The 14,940-nt window shown below is 46.5% G+C and overlaps 1 protein-coding gene across 1 annotated transcript in view; it reads right to left on the reverse strand.

Annotated features, from left to right (window-relative positions):
- DLGAP2 (DLG associated protein 2) overlaps positions 1-14,940 on the reverse strand; it is a 338,329-nt gene that overhangs the window by 172,457 nt on the left and 150,932 nt on the right. Inside the window, exon 2 of the mRNA XM_069464631.1 lies at positions 14,031-14,063. The gene's annotated coding sequence lies outside the window, so the exon portion shown is untranslated. The remainder of the gene's footprint in view (positions 1-14,030; positions 14,064-14,940) is intronic.

Genomic DNA, 14,940 nt, shown 5'->3' on the forward strand with positions numbered 1-14,940 from the left:
TGTCCCATCAGCATCTGGGCACAAATCTATCCCTGCATTTTGCTTTGGTTCATTCCAAATTCTCCGCCATAAGCCAGAGAGTGCATTCGTTCTCTCTGCTCCAGGCCCTGGTGTGGTCTCTGGCCAGACACGGGCTCTCCGAGTACCGTTTGCTCTCTGCCAACCGAGGAATGTGACCCTGTCATCTGGAAGGGATCATTTCTCCCCATCTGTAACACTGGATCACATTTTATGTACGTGACACTGAGGCTGTTTTGTGCAGTTCAGGGAGGTGCTAGACCAAAGCACTGAGTCGGACAGCTCTGGATTTGAATCCGGGCAGACTGTGAGCTCGTCTGTCCATCTGTCTGACGCAGCAGGAGGGACAGACAGAAGGCGCCACACCCCGAGTACCGCAGCATACAGCGAGCGCCCACTCATGGCTGCTGCAGGTACTCCTGCTGCATTAGGTAGGATCTATGAAGAATGTAGTGAAATCACTGCTAACGGAGGCATCAGAGAAACATAGAGCATTTGTAAGTCAGTAAGTTAAGAGTGGGAGGATTTCTTCTCCCATCTCGTCACCAGCCTGAATGTTCAGTACGTAATTCGTAGCTTCAGTTCAGCTTGACTACCCCTACAACAAAAAAGGTAAATAAAAACCACTACCTCAGAAAACGAAGCCAGAGACACTCATCTTGTGTTCTGTGCACTCATATATGCTGACTTGTTTTTGTGCGTGCACGGGCAACACGTGCCTGCATACATGTGGCTGTGTGTATACTTGTGTATGCGTGTGCATGCCTGTACACTTACATTGGGGAAAAAAGAGTTCACTAATTTAAATCATTTTATCTATTAAATAAATTCCAAATTTATTTAAGACACAAATACAATATTTAATTAAAATTAAATTTTAATATTAATTAAAATTAAAAATTAATTCAAACATAATTAAAAAATATTTCTCCATACATGTAAAAAAATGACTCTCGCAAATTAAAAAGTGATAAACAGAGCCCTGATGCTGACACAACTCAGCCTTCTAAGCTTTCAAATTAACAGGACTTTCATATAGGAAAAATGGTTATTGAATGACTCAGGTTGTGAACTGATTACAAAATCAGAAAAGGTATTAATAAGTACACACCCTGTTGCCCAGAGTCAGAGCAGATTCTTGGCTATACATAAAGGTATTAAAGTCTGGAAATTTCATTTAAAGTTTCCCACTTGGAATTCTGCATCAATGTCATTCTGGCCTCTCACTCTCTGAGCAGAATCCCACTTCCCTCCCTGGGAATTCTACCACAAGTTTATCTTAATTTAACATGCAGCGCATATCCCAGTTCATTAAAATCAGCTTTTGAGTTGAAGCATTCACACAGGCTGGAGACTTTGGATTAAATTCAAATTCAGGCCAATATTTGCATGCAGTAAACTCCAAGGGCCTGCACGGAGCCAGCCAGGGGCCTTCCGGAACAGATGAAGCTGTCTGCGCCTCGCGGGGCTGCAGTGCGTGCGACGTGCGGACAGACTCTGCCTCGGCTCCCTGCCCACTCTCCACCCCCGACACACGGCCACTGCTGCTGTGGGCTCCCATCAACCCCTGGAGGGTAAACCCAGTTGAGTGATACCAATTACAGAAAAGGAATAGCAGGACAGTGGGTCCCCAGGTGTCGACACCCTGGGTCTGGCACCTGGAGAAGCTGCGGCCCGAGGGTGAGGTGGCTGCGACCTGTACCTTATACTCCCAAGCAAAGCTCAGCAGGCTGGAGCGGGCACAGGTGTCCCCTGGATGCTCCCAGAGGGGCCCTGGCTTCCCGCAGCTGCCCCTCATCCCGGGCCCACAAACTTCAAGCTGGAGAGAGGACGTGCTCGTGGCTGGGGGGAGGCCTCCAAACTGACCCCGCCACATCCACCCAGCCGAGCTACAGCACCTCCCAGAGCAAGCTCTCTGCAGCCGTCTGGGCGATTCTGTCTCATTCTCACCGCGGGAACTGGCCTTAGGCAAAAACTCAGGAGCTGGACGGAGACCAACTCCAGCAGTCAAGTGGGTTTCATGGGAGACGCCCTGGCAGAGGTGGCCCCAGACAGCACTGCGACGTCACAAAACTGAATGTTCCCTCCCAGGTGCCGTACGCCGCAGCACAGACACTGTTCCTTTTACCTTTTTTGTGATTACAAATCTCCATGAGAATCTGATAAAACTAGGCATCATTCCCCCCCCAGAGCATATACAGAGACTTGAAACACATTTGCAAACAGCTGTCGGAATTCACAGACCCACAGCTCCAGGACCCTCTTAGGAAGCTGCACAAAATGACCCACAGCAGGACATGTGAGTCGCCCTCGACCCGAGTCCTCCACTCCCCAAACCCAGCTCCGTGTCCCCTGGGCTTCCTCTTCTTCCAGGGTCCCCACATCACTTACTTCAAACGCCTCCCCACAGCCGACGTTTTAGGATTGATTACTCTTTTCCACAGCTGAAGTTATTTGCTGCTTTTTAGTCACTATCCTAACACGAATTAAAATGTTACAGAATGTGTATGATGCACATTTCCCCGCTGGGTGTTATGTTTTGAAAAATCTATCACCTGGCACGATACCCTCACACACTGTGGACCCTCAGTAGATTGTATACACAGACGCACATAAATCGAACTGGTGTTTCTATCTCTAACTGTAGAAACATCAACTCAAATTCAACATGCCCTGTGTTCCACCTAACATGAGCATATTCCAATGGCTTTTTATTTGTGACTACACTAACTTTCTTATTTTTGTTTTGCAATACCTAAGTAACTACCTTGGAGTTTGAGAAAATGGAGAATAATGTAATTGTTCTAATTAGATCTCTGGAACTTACTTACCTTATATCTGCAAGTCTGCACCCTCCAAATAACGTCACCCCCTTTCCCACCCCCCAGCCCCAGGAACCGCCATTCCACTCTGTTTCTGCGAGCTCAGCCCTGTGCGGATTCCAGGTAAGTGAGATCACGGCTGTTTGTCTTTCTGAGCCTGCTTCACCTAACAGAACATCCTCCAGGTACATCTGTGTCGTGGCAAATGACAGATTCCTTCTTTATCAAGGCTGAATAGTGTTCCGTTGTGCGTGTGTGTGTGTGTGTGCACGTGTGTATACATGTGCACTACATACAGACTTCACTCTGTGCACACTCACACACATACACACACATTTGATACGGTCTCTTTTATTTTCTGTCAAGGAGGAGACATTGCCCTGGCAGACAGAGGTGCAAGGTTTCCATAGCTACTTCATAAAAGAATACAAAATATATTCACTCTCTCCATACCCCGGACTGGCTGTTCACATCATAAGTCAAAGCAACTCCATCTGGAATTCATCCATATGCCACAATTTCTATATTTGGGAAACATTCCTTATAAAACAAGTTCATCATCATCATTGTTCTCAGCACAACTATTGGTTTGTTTGCAATTCTTTATTCCAACTATTGATTTACTTTCTTTAAATGTACAACTACACCATTCATGTCAGTATTTCCGCAACACACAGAATAATGCCTGACAAAGAGACTTGAGATAAAAAACATAGGAATTTAATTATCAACAAATGAACAAAGACATTTATGGCAAATATAAAACATAGAAGTCACTGAGTCCCTACTGTGTTCCAAGCATTACACTAAATACCATAATTTTCAAAACTGGGTTGAAATGTAGGTAGTCTCTTGTGCATTTTGTAGATGAGGACGTCAGATTCGGTGAAGTCACACAATTTGTTACCAAGGGGAGAAAACTGGATTTGTGCCAAAACCTGTTTAGTTTTAATCTTCACTCCCAATTTGTGTTCTTTTTTTCCAGATTTATAACATAATCTCTTTAATTAATAATTCATCATTTAATGTGGTAATGGTTAATCTGCCAAAATTAGCCACCACTAACTTGGTGAAGATGTTGGGAAGAACAGGATGTGAGTGACAGGAAAGAGGTCACCCTTCAGTACGACTCTGAAACTTTGAGAAGTGGGCTCCCATCTGCCTCCTTTGCAACGTGTCTGAAAACAAGAATCAGAGTTTTACTAAGTAGCAGGTGATGGTACTTAGGGTCATGGAAACCAAATATGGGCCCGTGCAGAACATCTGAAAAAGCAAACCCGGCGCTCAGAGAAAAGGCTCCCTCTGTAGAGACCAGGCAGACACAAAAGCTTACGGCACGGAAATGTTTAAGATGAGAACAGCAGGTCCAGAGAGAGCAGGTGCTTACAAAGCCGCACTTCTAATTAACAGCACAGAAGTTGCAAGATTGGCTTCGGGTTCCTGGTCGGATTCTCCTTCCATGGGGCTCGGAGCCTGTATTTCTCCTCGTCCATAATCTTGGGCTTAGGGCAAGAGCAACACAAATGCTCCTTCACCCTCCTGGTGAAGGTGTGATGACCACTCCTCACGCCCACTGAAGCGCTCTCCCTTGTCCACTTTTCTTTCTGTTTCTAGACCTTTCTCCGAGACGTATGTTCCAACTAGTCTCTGGACTTTGCTTCTCTTCTGGTTCGAGTCATTGTGAAGTGACACCCTCTTACCAGCTCTTGCCTGCCTGGCCCAGGCTGTGGAAAACGCCCCTGCCCCTGGTCTCCCGTGTGGGGGAGAGGAAGCCCACGCCACTGTCAACACTCAGGGCAAGCCCTGGCCAGCAGGGAAAAGCTTTGCGTCACGGTCAACTGTGAGCTGAGCTGCGAGTGGCACACAGGACGTCCACAGGGAGAAGGGAAGGACAGCGAGGGGGACAGGGAAGGCCCTGTCAGCTGTGGGGTGTTTGGAAGGGGAGGGCCTTGCATGAAAACGCTCCCTGGCCCCGGAAAATACAGGCTTCGAGAGTCACAATTTCCTCCACGCACATTGTCTTGAGCGCCTCTCAACAGTCCAGGAAGAGGGAACAAAGGCTTAGCTCAGTTTTCTTAGGAAAGTGAGTCATCCATCTCCTTTGCCTTTTCGGTGCCAAGACTGCTGGTGCCGCCACACCACAGCACTTCCTGCTCTAGAAACGTAACGCCAGTATCTGCAAATCCTCGCACAGCTTTTCTTCACTTGTTTCTAGGTTCACAGCTTGCGTTCTGGGTCATCTGATCACAAGATTGGTGGGAGGGAGGCTGCACAGTGATTCTGTGTCGGGGCATTTTCCCTCCAAGCTCATTTCCCAAAGACAGATGCTGTAAAATCTCGATCGTTTGTTATTCATAACGTGGCCAATGAGATGTGCTAGTCAGAGCGAGAGCGAGGTCAGGAACACAGTTCAACAAGACAAGCGGTGTCAGGGAGAAGCCTTCTCCCCTCTGCCAGTCACAGGAGAGACAGCGACTGTCTCAGATGCAGGCCAAGTGTGTCAGCACGAACACTGGGGCCAGTGTCACAGGCAAACCTGAGGCCTGATATTTAAATGACCCAGCGACCAGAAAAATAAAATATTCATTCGTTCCTGAGCAAATAAACGAGGTAACATTGTTTCAACACCTGTGCCAGGTGGTCTTTCCAGCATGCTCTCTCTGTGCCCTGAGCCGTCCTGCCAGCTGTGAGCTTGAGGCTGGAGACCTTTCAGCTTTTCTCCCAGGACCCAGCCAGGGTCTTGGGACCCCCTCATGCTGTGAGGTAGGGCGGGAATGGGCAGGGGATGCAGGGGAAGGCAGGAATGAAACCGGAACAAACAGCCCAGGGGAGAGGCACAGCCAACGGGGGCCCGAAGCATCTGGACTTGATCACGTTCAAACAATCTGCCCCACTGCCTAATCGGGACCTGTGTTCCCGTCTCTGGTCTCCCTCCGAGACTGGTCTCAGCCCAGCGACCACAGCCAGGTGGCTCCCCAGGATCCGAGAGGGGCAGAGCTGGCAGCGGCACACAGGCCTTGCGTGGGACGTGTCACCCTGCCACGGAGCTACCGGGTCTGCCGGTCTGAGTCATGCAAAAATGTCTCTGTCTTTGAAAACGTCTTGGCACCTGCCAAGCCGGACAAGAGCCAAAGCCACCCTCCCAGCCTCGCCCAGCATATGGCACAAGCCACAGGGTTAGAAAATTAAAGGAAAACAAGCAGTAAATCGAGATAATTTAACTCCACAGAGACATTTTCTTCTCCAGAAATATAATAAACACTCCACTTCTTCGTATTGCCAGAGTTTACGATCATCAGAATTCTCCTAAGATACTTAACTCTCAGCAGATGGAAGAAAAGACATTAAATTGGGGCATTTTATGCACATCGTGAGATGGCACGGGTGATGTTTAAATTCTAAAACAAAGTTCCTGCTGTCAAAGTGGTGACATCCTAACATGGAAGGCAACGCCAGACTCTGTCCCACATTAAATTTCGCTCTTCAGCAACTTTTATTCCCCAGTGTTCTAAAGGGGCTTATTATGAATTAGTGGGAATAATTCTAATATTGCTCTTTCTTAGTGTTCAACTGCATATGTTCTGTGTGTCTTTTCACCTCCCAAATATGCTCTAAAATTCAACAAATAGTCATAAATTCAGCAACAAGAATATAGCACTTTACCTAAACACACTAAACCTGAGCCCTGATATTTAAATTACCCAGTGGTCAGAAAAATAAAATACTTATTTATTCCTGAGCAGATCAATGAGCTAAAATTTTTCCAATGCCAACCGCATGCCTGAATCTCAGATATTGGATATTATTTTTTAAAAAGAAAGAACTTTGCAAATTAGTGTTCATTTGTACCTTCTACAATATATCATTCTGCATAAAGGCATAATTGTCACAGAGCCTCAGACACCAGATGGTGAATGCAATTCATCCCATTTCCCTCCGTCTTATCATATGCAATAGCTGCGGCTTCACCCCGATTCCAAATGCAGCACTTACATCGGTAATAGGCCCAGATATCCTAATGGTCATCATTATGTATTTGATTCAAAAATGCACAATTACGAAACGCAAAGGACCTGCCGGTCACTGTGAAGGGATGCGGATGAAAACAGACAGTTCCTGCACCCAAAGTGCTGACACAACCGGCACGTAGCGAGCGCGTGGCGCTCTTCATGCTCCAGCAGACACCACAGAGGAGGAAACAGGAAGGGAGAAAACGAAGGGCTGCGGGATGCACTGGGTAAGGGGGGGGCACAGGTTGCACTGGGATACGGTGTTGGAGCTGACCCCAAAGTCTCTTTCTAGAATTCTCAACTTTTTATACAAAAATATGACATGTCTCCTCTCTCCACTGTGTGTAGAAACCCTAACTTCGCTGAGATAACAAGTATAAACCATCCTGTGGATCCCTGGACAGACTTCTCTTTGGTCATAAAACACACACACGTGCACACACAGACACATGCATCACACATATACACACACATGCACACACGTGCATGCACACACAGACACATGCATACCCACGGGGTCTGCACACAGCGCCCCACCCTCCCACCTGTCACACCGTCCTCCTGCCATCAAAGCCCTGGGCGTCCTGTGTGCTCCCAGAGCCCTAATTAGTATGTGGGGACCAGAGCACAGAGGGTGCGTCACTGTGGGGAGATCGGGCTGGAGAGGCAAGTTGGGTGAGATTATGAATGTGCATTTATCCTACACACAGCGAGAAACACGGACAGATCCGAGGAGGGCAGTGGCAGGGTCTGACCTGCGCTTCGGTAACGCCATTGATGACTGGCCGTGAAGACCAGGCTGGTGCGGAGCGGGACTCTGAGCTGTGAGGACCCAGGAAGGGGAAGCAGAGATGCCACTCGGCTCCACCAAGAGATGCCATCCAGGCAAACCTGTGCTCGTCTGGAAACCCAGAGGGTCCTGAATTCCTGCAGCTATTTCTAAGAGACGCATGTTTGGGTGAGTGCTTGCAGAAATGCCACGTCAGCCACAAGTATAGAAGGGCTGACGTCGAGCAAAGAGCTAAACTTCCTGAGCTTGGCAAGCACTCCCTTTCGCAGACAGCGTCCCGCCAGGGCCCAGGGTCTAGGGAAGGCCCGGAGAGCACGTCAGCCTCTGCTGGGGGGGCCAGCTCCCCCCAGAGAGGTGCTGTGCCTTAGACAAGGCGGTCTTCTATCATAATAGAGGGTTTGTCGGTTTCTCCTTGTAATTCTCTCTTTTTTTCTTTGAATATTCTGAGTCTACTCTAAAGTAGATGCTTCTTATAGCTTCTTGGAGCAGATTCCTTTCATCAATAAATAATCACTTTATCTATAAAAATGCCTGAGTCATTTTACCATGTTTTGTGCCTTTTTCTCTCCCCTCCCCACCTCTCTCCTCTTTTATTCACCTTGGCATTAAATGATGGCAGTTTCTTCACTGCCTTTATTGTCTCAGTAATTTTTAGATGTTATTCCAATGTCACCTGGCATCAGTTGTGATAGAGAAGCCTCCTAGAATCAGTGCATTGTAAATACGTTGTTGGTACATTGCGCCAGCTATAGTTAAGATATTTGTGTCACGTCCTGTGGTTTCACTTAAAAGGCATGGGTGTATTTTATTTATCTGGTTTCATTCTTGGGAGTCTTTAGATCAAAGAGGGAGAACACATTTCTTCAGCTCTGGAAAATGTTAGCCTTTACCTCTTTGATTGATGCCTCTCCTCCTTTCTCTTCATCCTCTTTAATTTCTCACTTAAAACCAGACATGTGTTTGTGTTTCTTAAGTCATTTTCCATGCATCTTAATTTTTACATTATATTACCCTTTATACTTCTTAGGCAAAGTTCTAGATAATATCCTCATATCTATTTTCTAGTTTACTAATTCTCTTTTCAGCTCTGTCTAATCCACTTTATAATATATCCACATAGTAGTTGATTTAAATGACCCTTCTTGTTTACAGATATTCTGCTTGTTTTTAAATCTTTTCTCATAATAGATACTTCACATATTAGGGTTCCTGTTGAAAATCCATATAGTTACCCAACTGTGCAAGTCTGTCATTTCTAGCACTCTGGCTTCTTATTCTTCTATTATTGTGTCTTCTCATTCCCTTGAAGTTTCTTTCTATGGATTATAATCTTATGTGTTTATCTAAAGGGGGTGTTATTTTTAGTGGAAGAGGATTTCCTTGACCCCTCTGTTCTCAAAGATAACTTGTGATTTTGATTCTGCCAGAGTCCTTGGGTTCTGATAGCATCACAACTGATTCTAGAATCATTTCCATGTGAATGTCACTATGTGGTCTTCTGCAATACCCAGGTAGTGGAAATTCAGAACTCAAAGCCAAGCCTGGAGTGTGCACTTCTGTTGGTAACTTTATATTCTACCCATTGCCCTGGATATGTGATAACTTCCGTCTATACTCTATTAAGCCAGTGTTTTCCTAGTTCTTTTCTCGCAAATAGGGAAGTTGGTGATCACCTGTGTTTAACTCTGGCGTCTCCACCACCCCTGCCTCACCTGCCCACATCGGAACTCTAGCCCAGCCCAGGCCATTGTCTGGGCTTTGTTTCTCAGGTGCTATTGAAGGGATAACTCGTGCTTATCCTCTAGTTGAAAATTCTTCCTTGGTTCTTGGGACTCTAGAAATTCCCTTCCTTTCTTTCCTTTCCTTCCTTTTCTTCCTTCCTTCCTTTTCCAAGCTCAGTTATGCATTAAAATGAATTTTGTTATATTTTATATAGCCTTGTATTTATTTTTAATGGGAACTGGGTAGAGTTCAACTAAGTCTTCCCTCTCTCTAAAATCCTCTACCATAAACCTGTCTTCTCTCTCACCCTAGAGACCATGTTCCAATTTCCACTAAAACGCTGACCGCTTTAAGGTACTAGAAGACAGACTGGCTGGAGCAGAAACTGTTTCCTCCAAAAATTTGTTGAATTCTCTAGTTTCTAAGCATCTAAGCAACAATAATCACTAATAAACACTAACAGCAATCAGAAAATATCACTTTTATCCAAAGCGCACAATTAAAAGGTATGATCTCAAGAAGAGACAGAGCAGCAGTTCTCCTTGAAAAGCCTTCTGTCTCCACAGAGAACAGGGAGCAGAATGGCTGTGGGTGGACAGGAGGCTTCTTCCTAAACCCTTCAATATCCAGTTTTCAAAAAGCAACCTTATTATTTTTTCAATTTTTAAGAAGTCTCAAAATCTTGAGATGGCACATATTCAAGTAAGGTACAAAAACAATGAGGATATTTTCCATTGTTCAGAGTCATTTGTGGGAAAAATCTTGAATATCTTGCGTTAAAAAATCAAGAACACAATGCTACTGACTACAGGAAAAATTCCCCACGGTTTCTCAGTCATGAGTTATGAATGGAGAAGTAATAGTTTTGGTTCTTCCTCGTTCTAGCAAAATATAAGATTTTGTGTGTCTGCCCAAAATTTCCAGAGCAGCATGCAGTTTGTGGTTTCAAATTAATCAAAATAAAAACAAAACCAAACTCAAACAAATTTAGAAAGAAAATCTCTTACCTTAAACTTTTTAGGATTTTTTAAAATATGAATTTTGCTTTTGGACTGGAATGTATAGAAACATTTCCCAAATAATCCAGTATATACTGATACCCCCCCAAATGATCCACTGTTCTTAAATTTATAATATTAAGTCCCCTATTGCTGAAGAATCCTTCATGCCAAAATTTATCCTAACATGTTAGCAGCATATTCTTTCATGTCAAATTTATATCATGATAGCTTATTTTATTTCTTAGTTTTAGTCGGGTTTAAATAACATAGATCTCAAACATTGTTCTTACATTGTACTGGATTTCAAATAAGTTCTCTTACCCTGCCAGGCATCATCAGCCATCTCCCCACCACAGAAAATCTATTTTCTATGAGGACAAGTCAGACCATAAAAACGCAAACAGATGAGTCCTGAACTGACATCTGTGGTCTCACCGGCGTCCACAGTTTCCTGTGGTCTCGTTAAAAGGCAAGTGGTATCATGTGTCTGCGATACAGCTTGAAAAGGATCATGGGCTCAAGTTACTTTCTTATATTAATTGGACAGATTATATCACATGGGGATTCTTGCTATGTCGAGATAAATGAGCACGTGATCTTTTTGGTGTGTAACATCCGGTGACTTCTGCTGTCTACAAGGTAACAGGATCCACGAGGAAAATGATACAAACTGAGACAGTCAGGATTAAATTGGTAAATTATTATAACAACTGAGATTGTTCTTAGTAAATTCATTATTGTCATTTATTTCAGGAGAGGGCTTGTCAGAGCAGAGCACTGCATTGACTGTACCCTGGGGACGGCAGGGGCTGGGTAGCCGCGGCGCCCCCTTTCTGCAGCCCTGCACCGAGCAGCAGGCGTCGGGTTATCTGTGCATTCTGGGTAGGAAGAAACGTGCCAGAAAACAACAGTGAATCCATTAAACGTTTTCATCTCATAAACACAGTGTTCCAAGTTTTAGAAACCTTGCAATATGGAAAGTGTAGGAAATTTGCTTATTGAGATTATTTCATACAAAATTAAAAATTTAAGTTCTCTGAAAACTTGGCCATACCATTATAGAGACCCACAACCCTGGGATTCCAAGGTCTCCAGCACGCTGTCAACCTTGTTCCCAGCCCCCTTTGTGTGACAGACATTATCATCATAGACAAGGCTAATTATTCAATCTGTATCCAAAGAACTAGCTCTCTGCAAAAGCACTAATCATTAAAATGCAAATAGGTGTTTCCCACTTCGCTGGTTTAGCCGTGAAGGCTGGTAACAGCTTTCTGACAAGAGGGGAGCTCAGTGAGTTGACGCCTTAACCTTCTGGAAGCGACGGACACAGCGCACCCAGCGCTCAGCTGCGCACCCAGCCGCACCCGGCTCTGATACCTCTGCGCGGCCCCTGTGAGCTGCCGACAAAATCACCAAACAAAAAAGCTGATTTCAGATTCCACTCGCTGCACCCAGTCAGTTCTCACTTACACTAATTACTTAAATGATTTTTAAATGTATGAATATTCATATGATAGTGTTTTTCAAAACCTAAAGCACAGCTGAGACCTCGCCATCAGCTCTTTCCTCCCTCCCTCTGATTCGGGGCGGCCCACTTGCATGTCCAGACACTGGGGCGGCTCGGAGAACTGTCCCCCCACGTGCACCTCACATTCCCCAGACACCTCCGGCCCCCACCTGGGCTGAGGAACCTCCCAACCTGCAGGTCTGCCCCACTAGACAGCTGGGACTGATCTCACACGGGGCGAGTCTGTCTCGTTCCAAGTATTTACGAGTCGTCCTGACCTCAAGAGCAATAGTGAGTGTTTCTTCCCTCTGTTTGTGACCTGCACACGTGTGGGCTCACAGCATTGGTGACGTGGGCACTGCACAAGGGCGGGCTCCCAGGGGGCTCTGGTCTGTCAGCTGGTGTCAGGCTGCACTGCCCCAGGGGAGCCGGCCCCCCACAATGCTACGGCCCCCCCAAGCAGTCTCGGGTCAGCCTGGGAGGTCCCACCCCTCAGACAGGACAGGACGCTCACAGACGTGGGCCAACACCCACCCCTGAGCGAGGACGTCAGAGGTACCTTACCAGCCTTCATTCGACCAAAACCCTCATCTCCAAACATGATCTATACTGATGTATTGAGACCAAATCTTCTCTTAACGACAGCACTAAGCAGCATATAGCAAACACACTCCATGGCCATGGCCCTTGGCCAAGTGCAGACATCTGTTATTGGAAACAAGCAGACAAAGAACACGATGCCATCCGTTGAAACCACTCTTAATAAGGTCTTATGCTTGACAGTCTGCCCAGCAGACACAGCACACTGAAAACATCCAGCGAAGGGGAGGGGCCAAGAGAACTCAACACGAGGCCACAGCATGGCATGCACGTCCCCACGGTGGGAACGGCGATGGAGACTGTATTGGTCAGAAATAGTAACACGTTCAGATGCCCGACAGACATGAGACAGGTGGGAGAATTTCACCAACTACTGCAACAACCTCAGCACGTCCCAGAGGAAGGACCCGCAGGTCCCAGCACAAGTCGGCATCCAACACAACCAACATCACCCAGGTCCTCCTGGGACATCATCCTGACTCTGAAACACCACATTTCTGCTGACCCTGGAAATCCTAGAGGTCCAAAGTCTGCTGTTTTGCATAAAAGTGGAGCTCAGGACTTTACCATGGTCGTTAACAGACATTGCCATGGCTGTGTGCATGCATTACACACTTACAAACAGACCAGGAAGGATCCTGAAAATTTTGTCATAATACCTTGATTAACCAACAAAGTAGGGAAATTGAGTGTTTGATAGAACTTCAGGTTAACCCTATACTCACTTTTTCCTCCCCAGTTTGTAGGCAAATGTCCTTCCAATGGACAGATTCGGCTTCCGAAGCACTGAGTGCACGTCCATCTCCGCCGCTCACGCTCTCAGTGCCGCGCGGCGCAGAACTGGCCAGACTCTGACCCGAGAGCATGTTCCTGGGGTTAGCGGCGTCCCCGGCTCCCTGAGGCCGAGCAGTTCTCTAGCCAACTCGCCTCTTTCTGCTGAGAGCAGACCACAGAATCAAGTCTGCTTAATTCAGAGTCCCCCTCTACAGGGGTTAGCTGTTTACCACATCCTCTTGATTCTTTCTATTAATAACTACACCACTGGAAAATATTACACACATTTTGGCTTTCGCTGTTTTGGAGCATAGTTAACAAACTATGGACTCAAGAGCCTCACTTTTAAATGTGTTGTAGACACATAAACTTAAGGTGAAACGTAAATGATGACAATGGCTACCCTGCGGCTGCCGGCAGGTCCACACGCACCCTCTCGGGTGTCCTCACCGACAATCAGGACGGCTGCACACGTCTCATTGAAAGCCAATACATATGTATTGGCACCTACTGTCTGGAGACAGCTGCTAAAATTTGTAAGTCCAAAACAAGAAGGAAGTATTGTGATCTGGCCGTAACGTCTGCTTTTTCAGAGACAAACTCCTGATTTCGAATGCTCATCCTGTATTTGCTTCCATTACTTTATTCACCTCTTTATCAAACACCACATGGAACGTGCTTTCAGTTCACAGCAGACTGTCGCCATCAATGCATCCTCAGGCCACACAGGACTCCCCTCCCCGCCAGGTGCTGCCCACCTGGGGCAGGTGTCAGTCAGGTACTCACCTTCCGGCTCCCCGCAGAGGGTGCACTGCGACTCTGAAAACAGAAGAGACAGAGAGAGGCCATTACACCTGCGCAGCTGCAGATTGTATCATTAAAATAAACAACAGCAACAACAAAGCCGCGCTGGACAGCCAGCGCAGTGCACCTGTGCCCGGCATCCCATAAACAAAGCCAGGTCTGACCTTACACTTTAGCTAACTTTATTTAAAAAGCTACCCTCGGAAATGTCTTCTATATTCCATTTTATTAAAGTAACGACCTCCATGTCATATACATATGCACACAGCAAATATATTTTCATAATTGCACATGGCTCAACACAAATTATTTTGTGAAATGAGAGCGGTATGTTTTATCACTCAATTTCAACATTGAAACTTTTACAGTTACTACAACTCTGTTATATCTCCTTTCAGGCACTAAAACTATGAGCAAAAGTGTAACGTTATATTTCAGTAAAAACACCAAAATCCACCAACACTGCTGGGGTCCCCCACAGCAGGCCCACCACTTGGTACCCAGCTCTGCAGAACAGTCACAGGAGCTGAGGGGTCACGGTATTTACAATTTATAATGGCACGGGGAGGTCACAGCACGTGCACCAGGAATACATGTGTGAGGTCTTTGTGGTGGGGAATCAGGGTAGACCCAGCTCGCCCCCTCCTGGGGAAGCTCTGTGCGGGGGGGTGAGGCCTCTCTGGGGAGCGGAGGGGGGCACAGCTCAGCCCTGCTTCGGTCTCCCGGGCCAGCTGTGGGTACAGAAGGCACAGTGACATGCTTGCCCCAGATACACGCCTGTGGGGGAACAGACGGAGAAGGGCGGAGAGCGCAGGAGAGAACCGCCGGGCCCCGCGGTGCGGAGGGCCGTGGGCTGCAGGGCAGGGGGAGTGGACATGGTCGCAGGCAGTCC

This window comes from Eulemur rufifrons, unplaced genomic scaffold (genome assembly GCF_041146395.1).
Source record: "Eulemur rufifrons isolate Redbay unplaced genomic scaffold, OSU_ERuf_1 scaffold_81, whole genome shotgun sequence".
Taxonomy (NCBI): Eukaryota; Metazoa; Chordata; class Mammalia; order Primates; family Lemuridae; genus Eulemur; species Eulemur rufifrons.